This window comes from Patagioenas fasciata, chromosome 1 (assembly GCF_037038585.1).
Source record: "Patagioenas fasciata isolate bPatFas1 chromosome 1, bPatFas1.hap1, whole genome shotgun sequence".
In the NCBI taxonomy this organism is placed as follows: domain Eukaryota; kingdom Metazoa; phylum Chordata; class Aves; order Columbiformes; family Columbidae; genus Patagioenas; species Patagioenas fasciata.
This window is the reverse complement of record NC_092520.1, coordinates 77213863-77231506: the sequence shown is the minus strand read 5'-3', so window position 1 is coordinate 77231506 and position 17644 is coordinate 77213863. Positions and strand designations below refer to the sequence as shown.

At 42.8% G+C, this 17644-nt stretch overlaps 1 protein-coding gene across 5 annotated transcripts in view; it reads left to right on the top strand.

Moving 5' to 3' along the window:
- B4GALT4 (beta-1,4-galactosyltransferase 4) overlaps positions 1-17644 on the top strand; it is a 41001-nt gene that overhangs the window by 5991 nt on the left and 17366 nt on the right. The window contains exons 1-2 of one of the 5 annotated variants that reach the window (XM_071809373.1): positions 1272-1415; positions 2108-2231. The exons of 3 other annotated variants lie outside the window; for them this stretch is intronic. The gene's annotated coding sequence lies outside the window, so the exon portion shown is untranslated. Of the gene's footprint in view, positions 1-1271; positions 1416-2107; positions 2232-17644 lie in introns of those variants that run through there. One more of the 5 variants, XM_065829209.2, reaches the window with a different exon arrangement.

The following is a 17644-nucleotide window of genomic DNA, read 5'->3' as shown; positions in this document are numbered from 1 at the left end:
TCTGGAATATTGTGTCCAGTTCTGGGCCCCTCAGTTCAAGAAGGACAGGGAGCTGCTGGAGAGAGTCCAGTGCAGGGCAACAAAGATGATTAAGGGAGTGGAGCATCTCCCGTATGAGGAAAGGCTGGGGGAGCTGGGTCTCTTTAGTTTAGAGGAGACTGAGGGGTGACCTTATTAATGCTTACAAATATGTAAAAGGTGAGTGTCACGAGGATGGAGCCAGGCTCTTCTCGGTGACAACTGTAGGAAACAATTCTTTTGCAAATATAATAGGCCCAGGCAGGATCTCTTGGCAAAGCATATTTTAATAACGATTTTGCAAGACTGGGTGTTCTACCTAAAGGTAGGCACACCTAATAGGGCAAAAAGCCCCTGCTTATATTTCTCCAAAATCCCGGCCGCAATTTCCCTCCCGTGTTCCCCATTGGTTGGATACTGCAGGGTTTACAAACTATCCCGCCGCACACAATACCCTTCCCCTTATGAGTCTATTTAAGATATGGATTCCTGGTACTTTGGCTACACTTCCCCCTAAATTAACTTATCAATACAGGTATTGGTATGTATACAGGTATCAGTATATATTCCAGGAAGAGACTGTGTATTACATTAAGGATTCATAGTCCGATGTCTCTCAGTCCTTCCCCCCTGCTAGGGTTAGGTGCCAAGTCCTCAGTTATGTAAAAACAACAGTTCTTCATTAAATGTTCCTTACACAACCAATGGTAGGACAAGGGGTAATGGTTTCAAACTGGAACACAGAAGGTTCCACTTAAATTTGAGAATAAACTTCTCAGTGAGAGTGACAGACACTGGGACAGGCTGCCCAGGGAGGTTGTGGAGTCTCCTTCTCTGGAGACATTCAAAACCCGCCTGGACACATTCCTGCGTAACCTCATCTAGGTGTTCCTGCTCCGGCAGGGGGATTGGACTAAATGATCTGCTGAGGTCCCTTTCAATCCCTAACATTCTATGATTCTGGGGAGGGACACAACGACGGCCACCGCGGGGTTGCTCTATCCCTGCGGCGGGATGGTCTCCGTGACTGGGGGCGACCGCACTATCCCCGCGCTCTATGGTTGGCGGTGGCACGCTGAGGTCTGCGGAGGCGGTTCCGCCGCGCTACGCAGCGCGGCCGGCCTGTAAGGACCGTCCCCTTCAGGAAGGAGGGGACCACCTCACCTCCATCCCGCCCCTCGCTTTTCCCCGCCCTGCTCCCTTTACTCCCTCCTCAGCCGCCGCGGCAGCTGCTGGGCGGAGCGGGGCGGTGAGGGCAGGGCGCCTGCGCGCGGGGGCGGTGGTTGGCAAGAGCCGCCGGTTGGGCAGGGGCGCGCTGTGGCAGCGGGGCTGAGTGTCCCTGGGGCCCCGTGGCGGGAGAGGTGCCCGGGCTGTGTGCGCCCTCAGGCGTGGGCCCCGTAAGTACGGGCTTGGGTTGAAATGAGCAGGGGAGCGGGTGGAGGGGAACTGCGCTGCGGTGGCGAGAGTGGGAGTGCGGGAGAGAGCGGGGTTTTGGGACTGGGTTAAATTGTGGAGGGAGGGGTGAAAGGGTGGAAGTGAGTAGTGGGGATAGCAAACTTAAGGACGGTGTTTCAGTTTTAAAGCCTTAGCGAAAAGAGCGAAGGGGGTTTGCTTGTCTGTGCCTCACACACTGAGCGTCTGCTGCATGGAGGGAACTTTGCTTCGCCTCATGTGCCCCTTTACTTTTCGGCAGTCCCCTGTATATGCAGGGAATCCCTCTGCAGTGATGTCTCGTGAATATCAAAGGCAGGACTTGAGGATGTGATCCTGCAAATAAGTCCACTGGAACATACTTCCATTCCAGTGTAGTGTTGCTGAGATAATTTGGAACAGTTGCATATCTAAAAGTTATGTACCAGGTGGAAGTATTTACTGTGTCAGGCTCAGAGATCACAAGTCAGAAGGACAGAGATAGTGCACTGGTATTTTCACTTTACCCAGAGCTTTTCAGTGGTTTTATGGAAAAGTAAATAAAGTACCTGTTATTATTTTCTCCGTTTCACACGTGGAGAAACTGGAGCACAGGCAAGTGATGCTGTTAACTGAAATTTTCTCACTGATGAGATATAGGCTTCTTGACTCGTTCTAGATATTATTTTGGAGGAGCCAAAAGTGATCAGGATGCTTGAGAGGAGACTTGCAGAGGTTCATGGGAGCCCTCATTTGATGAAAATGCCCCAGGTGGGCTAGTGCTGATGGAAATTTGTTTGCAGGTATGGAGGGGATGCAGAAATGGGCTACTGGCTGGAGTACTTGGACAGATGTGGCTCTGACATGACTGGAGACTTTGTAGACTTAAGATTTTCACAGCACTGTGGTAATAATAGTCAGAAAGGAGAATATGTGTGTTTGATTTCTTACTAATACGTGCTTGTGTCAAAGAGTTAACAATGAAGATCTCTTGTCAATTTAACATTCTTTCTACCCTTTCACTTAACAGCTAAGGAAATTCCCAAGGGACAGCTGAGTCAGTTTGGAAGAGCTCAGTTTTCAACAGAGAGGATTAGAGAAAAGGAAGGTGAAAGTTTGATGTCATTGAGATGGCTAGCAATAAAAAAATAAAACAGAACAAAGAAACTTTATGATCTGTTCACGTTCTTTAACTGTAAATATTTACACTTTTTATCAGTAAGGTTGGTAGTTACGTGAGATGCTCTTTCTCCTGAGATTTTTTTTTCTGCGACTCAGTGATGATTCTGTAAGTCTTCTCTCATTAATTGCAAGTACTCTGATTAAATTTAGAATACCAAAAAACATGTCTTCAGTTTTTTGTATTTTTCTCTGTCACTATTCAATTTAGATAATGTTTCATGAACATTTCTTTAACACTGTGAAGTATATCACCTTTCATCCAAGATCCCGTTACTGAAAATGAGTTTTCTTGATAAACACTTTCTTAAGTATGATTAATTATGTTTTTGATTTATGTAGGTATTTCCTTGTCATCTTTGTAACAGCTGATATTTCATTTTCACAAATACTTTTCAGTTGGAAGTTAGAAATTCGTTACTTCAACTTTGGAAGGCTTAGGGATTTTCTTTTTCTCTCTGATTTGAGTTGCCACATTCTTTTTTGAATAATATGTAGGAAAAAATAGAAGTTGATGGGTACTTGATTTCTATTTTTTAATTATGTGATCCTAAATTTAAGTTGTAAGAATGAGTTTGGTGAACTTGGGGTCTGCTAGTTTGAAGGCGGTGTGCCTGGAGATTCTGAAGCCTGGTCAAATTACTGCCTGCTTTGATGCAAGAGTTCAGTGAAAAACTTGCTTGTTTAGGCAAATACGTAGTCCAGAAGGCACCCAGCAGGTGCAAATGTGCTAGCCGTTTTTTGCTTCAGAGGCTGTGTTTTTTGTGCTGTGTATAAATGGGACTTCGAAAATTTTGTAAACAATGTGAGAGCGTGTCCATCACTTTTTTCTTTGTAGTTTTTACCATATTTAGGTTTATTTTTTAAGTGTTGTGCCTCACTTTTGTTTTGTTTTTCCTGTTGAAAGTGCTTTGGCATACCTACAGTAACATGTCTTACAGCTATCGTTGTGTTATCTTTGTGTCCTTAAATATTTTTAGCATATATACAGTGCTGCTGCTGAGTGCAACAAGTGGGTAGTATTTGTCAGGTAGTGAATTGTGGGATAAAGTTGTCATGCATTATAATTCAAATAATCCTTTTAAACAGGTATCATGATGATTCTAAATGTGTACAATTATAATACTGTGTTCAGTTTTGGGCCCCTCGTTATAATAAAGACATTGAGGTACTAGAGAGAGTTCAGAGGGCAACAAAGCTGGTGAGGGATCTGGAGCACAAGTCTGATGAGGAGCAGCTGAGGGAACTGGGGCTGTTCAGCCTGGAGAAAAGGAGACTGAGGGGAGACCTTATCGCTGTCTACAACTACCTTAAAGGAGGCTGTGGCATGGAGGGTATTGGTCTCTTCTGCCTAGCAGCAGGTGATAGGGCAAGAGTAAATGGCCTTAAGCTGCACCAGGGGAGGTTTAGATTGGATATTAAGAAAAAAATTCTTCATTAAACAGATTATCAGGCATTGGAACAGGCTGTCCAGGGAAGTGGTGGAGCCACCGTCCCTGGAGGTGTTTAAAAAGCGATTAGTCGAGGTTCTTAGGGACATGGTTTAGTGCTAGAGTTAGGTTAGGTTATGGTTGGACTCAATCCTGAGGGTCTCTTCCAGCTGAAATGATTCTATGATAAATAACAGGAAAATGTTAGGATCCAATGTTGCTGGGGCATCTGCAGTGCTAATCTGGTGTTCCCCTCAGTCTTCAGTCCTGCAGTTTACTTCTGAACTCTTGCAGCTAATAGTATTCGTTAGTGAGATGGGGAGAGGTTAATATAACTTACACAGTAATGAGAAGTGAAGGGCTGGAAAGTAGATACTTTCCCCTGGTCTGCTTCCAAGTTAAGTATCATCCCCCTCACCTTCTCTGTTTCCACCCCCCCACCCCCCCCCCCGAAAGAGATAGAGCCCTGAGGCTGTTTGAGTGAGGAGGAGGTTGTTGAGGGACAGGAACAATTTAACAATTTTTAGGAAGAGTCATGCACAATCTCCCACTGCTCAAAATTTTACTGAGCCGCTTGTTCAAAGAGTTTAATAGTATCCTGATTTTCAGGGTTATTTTTTAATTAAATGCTCATGGAAGTAACTCTAAAATTGCTTGTTGCTAGGTTGAACTAGAATTGTTGGAACAGTTTTGAATTATGTCAAACACTATTCTAGGCCATAACACTTCAAAGGATGTGAGACCTCTTAAATTGTATGTTTGAAGCTTTCTTCCTGCATAAAAATCCGTCTGCAGATTGATTGAAAATCATTTAATAGCTTAACAAAGTCATGCTGTCTACACAGTTTCTTGACAGATGTCTTTGCACTGGGCACTGACAATTTGTAATCCTTACTGAGATAAGACTGTAAAAATGTTAAAAAAAAAAAAGTGAAATCTGTTCATGCCTAAGGAAGCTTCAACTGGAATGTGATTAGTGCAGTTCTCAAGTTGAAGTACCTCCATGAGAAACAAATAATGGAATTCTGGTTTTACCTATGCTTTCATAATACATGTACAACTTATTAGTTTTCATTTTTTTACAACTTTGTTCATAGATACTTGTAAACTGAACATTAAAAATGTGTTAAGTAGCCACAGGTCTATACTTACTCCAGCCTCTGTCCAGTATTGCGTTATCTATCTGCAGTTGACACTTTGGTTTAAAAATGTATTGTGAAGTACTTAAAGCTGAAATAAAAATGTGCGCTGTTGTAATGTAGTGTTTTTCTCAGATATTATTTTTTGTACAGGAGGTAAGTGGGGAATTGACAAAAAAACCTCATCACATTTCTGGCCAAAAGGGCAAAGTCTCTGACATCTGGCATCCATACTGACTGATACCACTCCAGCAAGGCAGCAGCTGCCAGAAAAAGATGGGATATTGTTGAGTTGAATCATGACTTTAGCTTTCCATTATACATGAGATTCTTGTGTTGACAATAATCTGTTTTATCATGTGCTTTTTCAAGATATTCCACTAACCTTGAAGGGAAGGTGTTTTAAAAATATGTTGTGTTTCTTTAAAAGATATTTCCGTGGTAAGCAGTTAGGTAGTTACAGGCTGTGCTAGTACTGTTTGCTGGTGCCTTGCTCGTCTCTTTGACTTCACTCAGCCTGACAGTGCTGTGTCTTTTACAATGAGGTCAGTGGCTCGGCTGTGGTTGTGTAACAAGAGAGGCCATTCATAAATGTTTTTCTTGGCCTGGAGACATTAAATTGCATTTCCTAGCATAAAAATCAGAGTTTGTTATATCTCAGGAAAGTGAAAACTCTGCTGGAGTATTGGAGGAGCACCTGCTCGATTGGCCTGTGCTTGGTAATGATGTGTCATTTGCAACAAAGGCTCTGTACTTGTTTAGTAACTAAACCATAAGCTTTTCCTTTGGTAGTCTCGGACATCTTAGTGTGATGTTTTAGGCATTGAGTATTTGCCAGGAGTTGGGCCTCTGTTCTGTAAGTGAAATGTGGCAAAAATGTCTGCTGCTTGCTCGCTAAGTTGTCTGGAAATGTTAAAAGTAGCTGTGTATCCACTACCTAATATTTGAGATAAATGTAAAACACTGGAACAAGAGTGGCGCTAAAGCCAAGATTCCTCAAGGGTCCTGTATTAAATGAAAATGTCAACTGAAATTTCTTCTGCATGGGTGAAACTGTTGCCTCAGGTTTGTCTACCTGAAGATGGGTTTGTGTAGCTATAGCAGAATAGTTATGCCATGTAGCAGGGATATCAAATTAATTTTCACTGGTGGCCAAGTCAGCCTCGTGATTGCCTTCAAAGGGCCAAATGCAATTTTAGGACTGTATAAATGTAACTACTCCTACGTTTATACAGTCCTAAAATTACATTCGGCCCTTTGAAGGCAGCCATGAGGCTGATGTGGCCTCCGTTTAAAATGAGTTTGACACTCCTGGTCTAGGTGAACAGTCAACAAGTGTCAGTCAGTTAATCTGAGGTGGTAGAAGTGTGTAGTTAGAATTTTGGACGTCAGCAGAGGACAATGAAGCCCATGGGTATAGCTCATGGGTGCAAGCTGTGGCTGGAGGTACAGGGTGGAAACTGTCACCTGGGTGTACTAGTAGTCAGAAAATGGCCCATGTTCTCGGAAAACAGGTATGGGTAATCATTAAAAAGCCATATATCTCAAGCAACATGCTGAATCTTTTAAACCACTTTTAAGTCAGTATTTCACTTCAGCTAATGAAATGCTGTATTGAGTGTAGGTGGCATGGTATTGGCAGCAGGGATGGTGGTGCAGGAGTGGCCAGGGGCTGCGCCTGTGCTGAACACAGCCAGTTCTAGCCAGCTCCAAAACAGACCCGCCACTGGCCAAGGCTGAGCCCACTAGCCCATCTTGTGGTACCTTGGGGAAATTGTGTGTAAGAAAAGGCAAAATGCTGTGCAGCAGCAATGAGAAAGGAGAGAGCAAGAGGGAAAGAAAAAAGAAAGAAAGAAACAGCTCTGCGAGCACCAAGGTAGGAGAGGAGGGGAGGAGACACTCACTGATATCCCACCCTGCAGCCTGTGGAGGACCCCATACCGCAGCAGTTGAATGCCCCCTGAAGGGGCTGCAACCTGTGGAGAGGAGCCCATGCAGGAGCAGATTTTCAGACAGGAACTGTGGCATGTGGAAGGGACCCGTACTAGAACCAGGTTGTGAAGGGCTGTTGCCCCATGGGACAGACTCACACTGGAGCAGGGGAAAAAATGTGAGGAGGAAGGAGTGATGGAGTGGAGCTGTTATGGACTGACCACCGTTCCCCAGCCTGCTGCACTGTTGTGGGGTGGGGATTAGAGGAGGTGGGAATGAAGGAGTGAGGTTGAGCCTAGGAAGAAAGGAGTGGTGTAGAGCATTATAGGTTCTTGTCGCTGACTGTCCTACTCTATTTTTAATTGGCAATAAATTGATTTTTCGCAAAGTTGAGTCTGTCTTGCCTATGATGGTAACTGGTAAGTGATCTCCTTGTCTTTATCTTGATCCACGAGGTTTTTCATCTTATTGTCTCTCCATGTCTTGTAGGGAAGGGGGGAAGTGAGGGAGTGACTGGGTGGGTATCTGCCAGCCAGGAGATCAATGGCACACATCCAAAGGACAGCAGACTTCATGCAGACCAGTGCTCAGGGGCTGCTGCTTTTGTCCAGTGTGTTCCCTGTGGAGCAAGTTGTTCAGCTCTTTGATCATACACCAATGCAGGTTTGAACAGAGGAATAGCACTCCCTAGTTGCGGTAATATTGGGTGAAAGAACAATGGCATCCCTGTTAGGGATAGGTGAGATGCTGCTATTCTCCTTCCTGCATGTCAGAGTTAAAGATGTGTGGAGGGTCCTCTTTCAGTCCTTTTCTGCTGTTAAGTTCTTTTTGTATTTGCTTGTCAAGCTTTTCCTAATTTATATCTGTTGCAATTGCTTCCTCCATGATGCCCACACGCATGGAGACAGTAAGTTACGTAAGATAAATATCAAGGTTATTTTCTGGTGTGTTACATATTATTTGTCTTTTTTAATTCATAGTTCAGGGATTTGGAGCTGCCAGTACTTTTCTTCTTTTGCAGTGACTATCAAGCAGTTATCAAGTAATAAATAGCAAGAAAAGAGTGTGGAGCCAGCACATCTGTTTGTATTCTCCGCACAACTGGAATGTTTTAGCTGGCAACAGCTGTTATTCTGATCAGGCCCCATAAATGCACATTGGTTTGTTGCTTTCTAACTTGTACATTTCCTCTTTAAAATTGTCTGGTTTGAGACAGTTACCGGGTATTGCCTGGAAATGTATTATCATCCTTCTAAAATAATTATTCTTATTAAACTGAAAGCTGAAGTACTGTTTTTCTGGAGGTACTTTTACCAGGTCTTCTGACATTCTTCAATGGGAAGGTTAGGCAGAAGGTTGCTAGAAATACCGCTCACCTCCCCATGTTTGCATGAGAGCTGGTGGTGGTGCAGGGAAAGTACAGTTTAGGGACTGGAGCGATGAGGAAGGAGAGACATTGACAGTTGAGATCCAGGCTGGTTTTATTTTTTTGTGGCTGACCAGTTGAAACACACAGTAGTCCTACAGGTTTTTTTCCACACTACTGTCTGAAACAAGGAAGTTTTTTTTCCCCAAAACTCTTGTGTAGTCCTAATAATAAATACAACGTTTGTATGCATGGGCTCTTGGGGAAGCTTTGAAGTATATGCCAGCTTGGATTGTACATGTTGCACAAAGAGTTAAAATAGGTTTGAGTTACAGGAAATTAACACTTGTCATGGGGCTGTAGCTATCCTTTCTCTCCCCACCTCTAATACAATCTACTTTAACCACATACCCTGAGTCCTCAGCCCTTTCTAGGGTGTTTTGTCATAATCTGTATGTTGACTGGAAACATGAGAAAATCACACCTGTTTCCTGACACAGGTGAGCTCATAAATTCCTCTAATGTAGGTGCGATTCTAGGGAAGGAAGTGTGTTTGTCAGCTTAATATATAGCAGCTAAGGAGGAGGCTTAGATAGATTGGCAGTAAAACTCTTCCTGACAGCTGTGTGCCGTACTGGGGCTCGCCAACGTGGCTGACACTGCGGTGCTGCTGTCCCGGTAGCCTGGGAGGGCCCCTGATGGGCAAGATGGCAAAGGGACACCTCTGTTGTTTACATCCTGCTGATTCTGCAAGGCTGATAGACTGGTCAGTAAGCTAGGCTGGTTGGAAGACCCTTGCATAAAATACACACTTCTGTTTGTGCTGCACTGTCATCAGCAGGTATGTCTGGGCAATAACGGAGGGCAGTGCAGTGGGAGCACCTGGACTTCTCTGAGGGTAGGGACAAAAGGGCAGCTTGATCCGTGTAGGAAGAATGGCATCTCTAACCTTAAAAATCTCCAAATAAGGGTTTTGACAGAAATTGTGGTTTGCTTTTAGGAGCAAAGGCTTCTGGCACAGTGCTCTGCCGAGAGATGCCCGAGTGCCTCAGTGTTGGTTCTGCTGCACCAGGAGGACAGGAGAGAATCTGTCTGTTGTCATGGGCTGGGACAGGAGCAGAGGGATGGGTGTGCAGGATGGCACTAGGGACCCTCTTAGGGTTTTTTTGAGTGGACTCTTTCCTGCAGCATGTGAAAGGTAACAGGTCTCTTTATGGCGTGGGTTTCTCTTTATGCCGGTTGCGTAGCACTTTTCACACTTCTTGGAGTAACTTCTATGGGAAGGAGGGATGTTGCAGCAGTGAGTGGTTTAATGCACTTGATTGATTTGGCTTGAAATTGTGAAGATGTGGTGGAAAGTGGAGTGGAAAGGGTGTTTGTCTGATGACTGGGTTTCTTTTTTTTTTTTAATAGCCTGTGGCTTCATTTCTCAGTGCAGTTGGTGGTTGGTTTTGGTTTTTTGTTTTTTCTAGTAGGAAGAGGTAATAGGATTATAAAACTATTGCATCAAGGAAATGTTAAAAACTATTAGCTCAATGCCCTACTAAAAACTAATCTGCTGAAAAGAAGGAAATGCCTGCAAAAGGATCAGGTTTAGATTCTCATGAAACTTGAGGACTTGAGCTGTCTTGCATAGAAAAGGCAATGCTATACAGTGATCTTTCAACCTTGTCAGTTGTAAAGAATTTATTTCTTTCTTAGAGGGTTTAATGAAGATGATTGCTATACTTCATGTTACTCCCAGAGCTAACCCATTGCTGCTTTTGATTTGGGCCTAGATAAAATACTAAATAACAGTCTGCGTAGTACAGAGCTGATAAATGCAGTCTCAAGGTTAACTATTTCATGCTTCATTTCTTGCTTGAACTTATGAGTTTTTTAAAGTTAGGTTGAAGTGAATCTTTCTTGCTGCTGAACCTGTTCTACTGTCTTTGAAATTCGTGCATAAGCTTGTGGAAGTTGCATGATAAGAAACCTATCCTTACTGTCAGTGTGAAACAGGTAGAGTCTGAAAGTAGTCTGTGTAAACTAAATATGAATTTTCCATGCATCAAATGAAGATGTCTCTCTGGAGCTTCTTCTGCACATGTTCCATCCATGGTGAATTGTTTTAAATACAAACACAGGAAAAATAAAATTCAGGTAGAAAGTGTTTTCTCACTGATTTTTTTTTTTTTTTTTTGCTGTTTAACATATCTTTTCAATAAGTAATCACATGAATCTAGGCTTTACCATGGTTATAATGACAATTTTTATCTCAAATCATTTTTGGGAAAAATAAGTGTTTGGAAAATAATGAGTTTTTATCAGCTCAAATTGCATATCAAGTTATGTTTATAAGGTTACTTTCAGTCACTAGTATCTCGATCAGGACTACCAGTAATCCGTCTTTCTTCTGTTATTTTCTTTGTCTACTTAGGAATTTTGCTGAGATGAAAAAGAATGTTTTTGTAGAGTTTCTCAGTATCTCTAAGCTTAGTAATGCTAGTGGCTTCAACCAGGTGGCTGGGCAGACGCCCAGTGCATATGAGTAGATGGACCCTGCAGCCCTTGTGTGGGGAACCAGCTTGCATGTGTGTTGCTTGCCTGCTCTGCTCACACAGCATGTCGGACTCCAGTGCATGTGTGTTTATGTTTGGGAAAACCCTGAATGAAAACGGATGGCTCTGACCTTTCTGGTTAGCTTGTCCCTGCTGGAACCTTGCGTATGATTTTTGAGCTGCTTGCATGGAGGGGGTTTAAGTTAGGGCTTCATGTTTGTGCCAACAGGCTCAAGGATGAGAACTGAACCCCCTTGTTCACGGAGGAGTCATACAACACTGCATTTCTCGTCAGTTCCTACAGGTAGCCTGTTCTGGACAGTGCTGGGAACCTTGGAGCAAGCACGTAGGGTCTGGCATATGTTTCAAAAAGCATGGCAGGCTACAGAACTTGAGTCGGCAGACAGCTGCAGAGCACAGACACAGTTATCAGAATAGATACGATGTTGGTGAATGCAGACCATGCAGTATTTATGTAGGTCAATATGATTATGGATGTATTTGGAAGTGTATTTGTAGTGTTTGTCTAGATATATGTCTGCATATAGATGGAGACCTTTCTCATCTTTCATTCATTTAGGAATTCTGGCTGATGTCACATTTGGATAACTGTTTTTTCTGTTTATTTTTTTAATGGATTTTTTAAAAAGGATACCATGTGTGTTTAACTTTGTGTCCTGAAGTGCTCTGCCCTTGCAGTCGGCTGTAACTTTCTAAACTAGGTCTGGTTATGCTTCACTGGGAATTTATGTCACAAGAAGAGTTGCACTTTTTGTTCCCATGAAGTTTTCTCGATACCTTTGATGAAGGTCAGATCTAGCTAGAGACAGGTTTGAGAGCTATAAGAAGGGCTTAGTTGCACCACGTGTTTTCCCTCCTATATTTGAGGGACAGTTACCCTGAGTTACAAAGTATAGAAGAAGGAAGAACCATGTTTTCAGCATCTTGAGGATTATTATTTTGTTTAGTATTTAATTGAATTATTGTTTGGATATGTTTTAATGTCTGACTGCGTGGTCTTTTTTTCACTCCCTCCAACCAATATATCAACCATGGTTTAGGGATATCAAAGATGACAAGAAGGGCTTCTTTCTTATAAGTACATAAGTAACAAAGCAAGATGCGGGGGAAATGTGGGCCCATTGCTCAGTGAGATTGGGGACTTGGTTATGCAGGACATGGAAAAGGCTGAGCTACTGAATGTCTTCTTTCTCAGTCTTTACTAGCAAGACTGAGATTCAGGAATCCAAGGTCCTAGAGACCAGGAGGAAAGGCTGGAGCAAGGAAGATGTAACCTTGGTGGAAGAGGATCACTTAAGAGATCAGGGAATACTTAAGCGAACTGGATATACACAGGATGCACCCATGAGTGCAGAAGGAGCTGGTTTATATCATTGCAAGGCCACTCTCAAAAAATCTTTGGTCGATCATGGTGACTGGAAGAAGCACTTGAAGCCTGAAGGAAAGCAGATGTCACTACTGTCTTCAGGAAGAGCAAGAAGTCTGACCCAGGGAACTATAGGCTGATCAGCCTCACCTCAATACCTCAGAAGGTGATGGAGCAGCTGAGCATTTCCAAGCACATGAAGGGCAAGAAAATCATCAGGAGTAGTCAGCTTGGATTCACCAAGGGCAAGTCATGCTTGACCAGCTTGATAACCTTCTATGATTAAATGACTGGCTTGGTAGACAAGGGAAGAGCAGTGGATATTGTCTGCCTGGACTTCAGGAAGGCCTTTTAACACTGTCTCCCATAAGGTCATCGTAGAGAAGCTGTTGATGTGTGGGCTGGAGAAGCAGTGAAGTGGATTGAAAACTGGCTGAACAGCTGGGCCCACAGGCTGGTTGTCAGTGGCATCAAGTCTAGTTGGAGGCCAGTAACTAGTGTACCTCAGGGGTCAATGCCAGGTCCAGTCCTGTTTAACAGCTTCATTAATGATCTAGATGATGGGGAAGACTGTATCCTCAGCAAGTTTGGAGACTACACCAAATTGTGTAGAGTGGCAGATACGCCAGAGGGAGAAACAACCCCTGAAGTATTGGCAGCAGGTTGAGGGAGGTTATCCTTCCCTTCTGCTCTGCACTAATGAGGTTATGCCTGGAGTCTTGCATCCATTTCTGGGCTTCCCAGTACAAGAGAGACATGGATATATTGAAGAGAGCCCAACAAAGGGCCATGAAGATGATGAAGGGACTGGAGCATCATTCCTGTGAGGAAATGCTGGAAGAGCTGGGACTATTCAGCCTGGAGAAGGGAAGGCTCAGGGAAGAACTTCCCAGTGTGTAGAAAAACCTGAAGGGAGAGGGCAAAGAGGATGGAGCCAGGCTCTTCTCAGTGGTGCCCAGTAACAGGACCACAGGCAGTAGGTATAGCTGAAGCACAGGAGGTTCCATCTGAACATTGGGAAACACTTATTTTACTGTGGCAATCCCTGAGTCCTGGCAGAATTTGACCAGAGAGGCTGTGGAGTCTCCATCTTTGGAGATATCCATAAGCTGTCTGGACATCATCCTGGGTTTAATTTTGTCTAATTTGAAGTTATGAAGAGCAAAGCATCTGCTCCATTATTTTATGTGAATTGCAGAGTGACTGTTGGGCTCTATTAAGGTTGAAGTAAATTCTGTTTTACTAATCTAGTCAGTATTTTATTAAGGCTACTCCATTAATAATGATTTTATGGATACATTACAACTCTGCCTTTTATACTCTAGTTTTTGTGGTGGTTGATGGGGTTTATTTTGGGAGGGGGAGTTTGTTGTTGTTGTTTTGTTTTGTTTTTTTAATTGGTTTGGTTTTGTTGTGGGTTGGTTGGTTGGTTTTTTCTTTCTTTCTTTCTTTCTTTCTTTAGCAAGGCCCAAACTCTGATGTTCTTGACTCTGGATTAGCTGCCTGAGTTAGCAACCCACGTATTTTAAGCTTGCTGGTGAAAGATCACTTTTCAAATGAAGAGTTCTTAGCCTGAAGCGGTAAAGCAATGTTCTCCAGAGGGCAATGATAAAGTTTTCCTTTCGTATCTCTAACGGGGAGGTTTTTAATGAGGCTTAACCTCTTGCTTGTCCTTTTATTTCCAGATACCCTTCTCTTTAAGTTCATGAGTTCTCCATTTTCAGTGGGGGTCATGAAAGTGATAGCTCTTCATTGTGTTTCTCAGTCGCATTTATTCCTAAGGGTACAGTTATTTATCATTTGTTAGTAGAATCAGACGTTTCTGTGCATGTGCCATTCTTGCATCTTGGGGAGAAAAAAAACGAACACCTTTTAACCTATGAAGTAATAACATAAGGTAAATTGATGGGTGAATTGATTCATGTATGGTTTTCCATTTAAAATACCCCAAGTATCTCCATGCTTACCATATTTTGAATGACATACTGTATTCTCTGTAGAAAATATAAACATACAAGCTGCAAGTTTGTGAAACATGGATTATGCCCCTCTGTGTGCGTGGAGATGAGCTGAAAGTGACTAGTTGTGATCATGCACGCAGATACATGCTGCTCTGTTGAAATGCTCAAGTGTATTTTAAGAGCAACATTCTGACACTGCCATAGAACTCAGTGAAGATGTAGTTTTAGTTATGTGAAATAATTCACTCCAACAGTAATAGAGTCTGATTGCATTTGTCAGATGCAAGTACTGTGAACTTGCGGTAACATCTGATTATAATGGAATCTTGCAAAGCTGACAAAGGAAATAGATATGTGTGAGATTTCACCTAACTGAACAGGAGGGGAGGAGAGGAGAGCAGAAATAAGGTTGGTGGAGGAAGTTCAGAGTTCATGTTCATAGTTTAACATCTTTGTACTTCAGCAATTTTACACCTGTGTGCTCTTCCTGTTATTTAAAACCAACAAAACAAGCAAAATAAGTATTTCAGAAGCTTGTACTTGTGCCTGATACTACCAGTTGCTTCCTGATGTTTCATGATGTCTTTTTCCATGGATAGTTCATTTCTAATTTTTCATTTGTGGAGAAAAAGAACTCCTTGGGAGAACAGCCCATTTCCAGTAATCTGTGCATCAGAGGTAAGCAACTGTCTTAACTTCTTTTTAAGAACGCAGTCCACTTCTGATAAAGTGGGAGGCTATGAACTTAATAAATTGATTTTTAGCAAACACCTGTTGATAGTCATTCCCTGCACATTAAGTTCAGTATCTGAACTTTATGTTGTCCTTTTCAACCTGGATTAATCTATAACACATTTGGGTTGAGTGGTGAAGGTAATTCTCTCCCAGTGCACCGCCTTTGTGCTGCAATACTCTTGGTTTATTGTGGAGAGATTACCCCCCTTGGGGGAAGTGCTTCACCTGCTGAATAGTAACCGAGAGGTTATAAAAGGCCGCCGTTTAGGTTATTCCGTAGAAACTTGCAAGTAGAGTTCACATGAGCAAATTCTAAGGTCTTTGATTTAATCATCACAGGCCTTTATTACCTGTGAGGTAATAATACCTGATCATTAATGTAACTTCTTACTGATTTTCCATATGCAGCTATTGTAGAGTATAAACTGGTGTTGGAGTGGTGGATGTTTTTATTTGAATCCCTGTTTTTTCAGTGATGATACACAGTGGGCTAATAGGGTAGAGCATTTTGGACCATTTTTGCCCCAGTTGCTGCACTTGTGAATCGAGTCTGAAGCAACTAACCTGAAATTGAACAGAGCTGCGGTTCAGAATCACTTCTGTCCTGCAAACGTCTTTCTCTCGTGTGAGAGCTAACTAGGAAGTAATAGAGGCCTGAAAGGCACACACTGATGTTCCAGCTGGTAATAGTAAAAACCAAAGGTTATCCTGCTTACTGCTCATTAGTTGAGCTCAGAAATGGAATTATTTAACTCAAACTGTATCAATATGATATTTCTGACATCACCTCTCAGGCGCTATTGCTGCTAGTTTATATTATTACAGCATGTCTGCCAGCAAGACTCAGCAAAATGTAGGAAGTAAAAGTCATTGCTGAAACAAAATATATCAATGGAAAATCTCAGCATTTTTGTCTTCCATTCATGTAGTTTTCCCATTTAATTTCCTTCTACTTACTTTTTATTTTCCTGTTTAGTCAGGGGGGGTTTCCTCCGTGCCTGTGGCAGAGTGTGTTTGAATTGACCTAGAAGCATGGGGAGATTTTTAACTAGGTTTAACCCATTTTCTGCTTGAGCTGAATTTAAACTTTTTGATTAATTTTTTAAATTGTGAAACAGTGATTACTCTCCTCTGTTTTCCTGGGTAAACTGGAGTGTTCTCTTTGCTGCAAAGTGAACTCCATTGTGCTTTTTCTTTCTTTAATTAAGATTTTCCTCTTCCCTCCTTTCCTGTTGCTTTTTCACATCTTAGTCCCATTGCCCCCATCTGCCTGCATTCCCAGGAGTGCATTTTGCATATTGTTACAGTACTTCAGCTATAGCCTACAGCTGTTGTTAGGAAAAGCACAATGAAAACTGCCAGAATACATAGTATTGGTTGATGACAGCAGCTACAGGAATACTCAAACACCCCCCAAAAAAACCCCAAAGCAAACAAAAAACCAACGATGAACCAAATGCATTAAAACAAACCAGTATTTGGGGTTTATGGAGATTATGATCTTGCAGGTCCCTAGAGATAATGTGGTCAGTCTTAGTACGAAACACAGTGGAGTGAGGCATCCGTTTCAACCTCTAGTTTTAAAATACGCAGGACCACCACACTTTTAAAAAGGTGATGGAGTTTTTGTAGAACAGATGCGTCAGATGTCCCCCTTGAGGATCAGAAGCTGGAGAGCCCCCTCCATTGCTGCCCTCTCTCCTGTCTCTCTGGATTGATGAATTATCTTCTGAATACCACCAAAGGTGTGTTAGGACAGCTGTTCACTAAACCCAGAACCAGTAGGAAGGTTACCAGGTCAGAAGAAGGTTTCTGTGTTTAAAGTGGCCCTTTTTCTGGGAGTGGAATAAATAAGGGGGACAAATCCTTGCTGTTCTTGCATTGAACTCCAGGCTTTGGGATATCTACATGACTCTATTAGTCACTATTAATAGCTCCATCTGGTTGTGTTCCGGTCCAGGCTTGTTTGTAATATTTAGGATAAAGTTGCAGAGCACTGCAGAAGGATCAGAGACTAGAGAATTGGTTTTACAGGGGTGGTGGTACCATCACCAGTGCTCAGTCAGCACGTGTGCCCTGTGCTGTAAGTAACAAAGGTGGTGTGACCCGTACCACAAAGAGGATTAGAATCATAGAATAGTTTGGGTTGGAAGGGACCTTCAAAGCTCATCTAGTTCAACGCCCCTGCAATGAACAGGGACATATTCAACTAGATCGGGTTTCCAGGTGAGCTGGTACAGACAGGCTCATGTGCACACTGCTGAGTGTTAGCATCAGTCGGCATTTGGAGCAGATTATCAGAAAGCGTGCTCCAAAATACTTGGGGTGGGCTTCCTCTGGACTGTGTGTGGTGGTTCTGAGACATTACTATTTTCTACATGTATTTGTAATAAAAGGCTGTATCGCACCTGCCAGAGTGGTGGTGGTACACAGCACGATGTTAAGGCTGAATGTTGCTTGTCCCAGGGTTGTGGTGAAAGGAGTATTGAGTGTTTGCAGAAACATGACTTTTTAGGGTTGCTGTCAGCAGGGAGAGCGGTGGTCTTC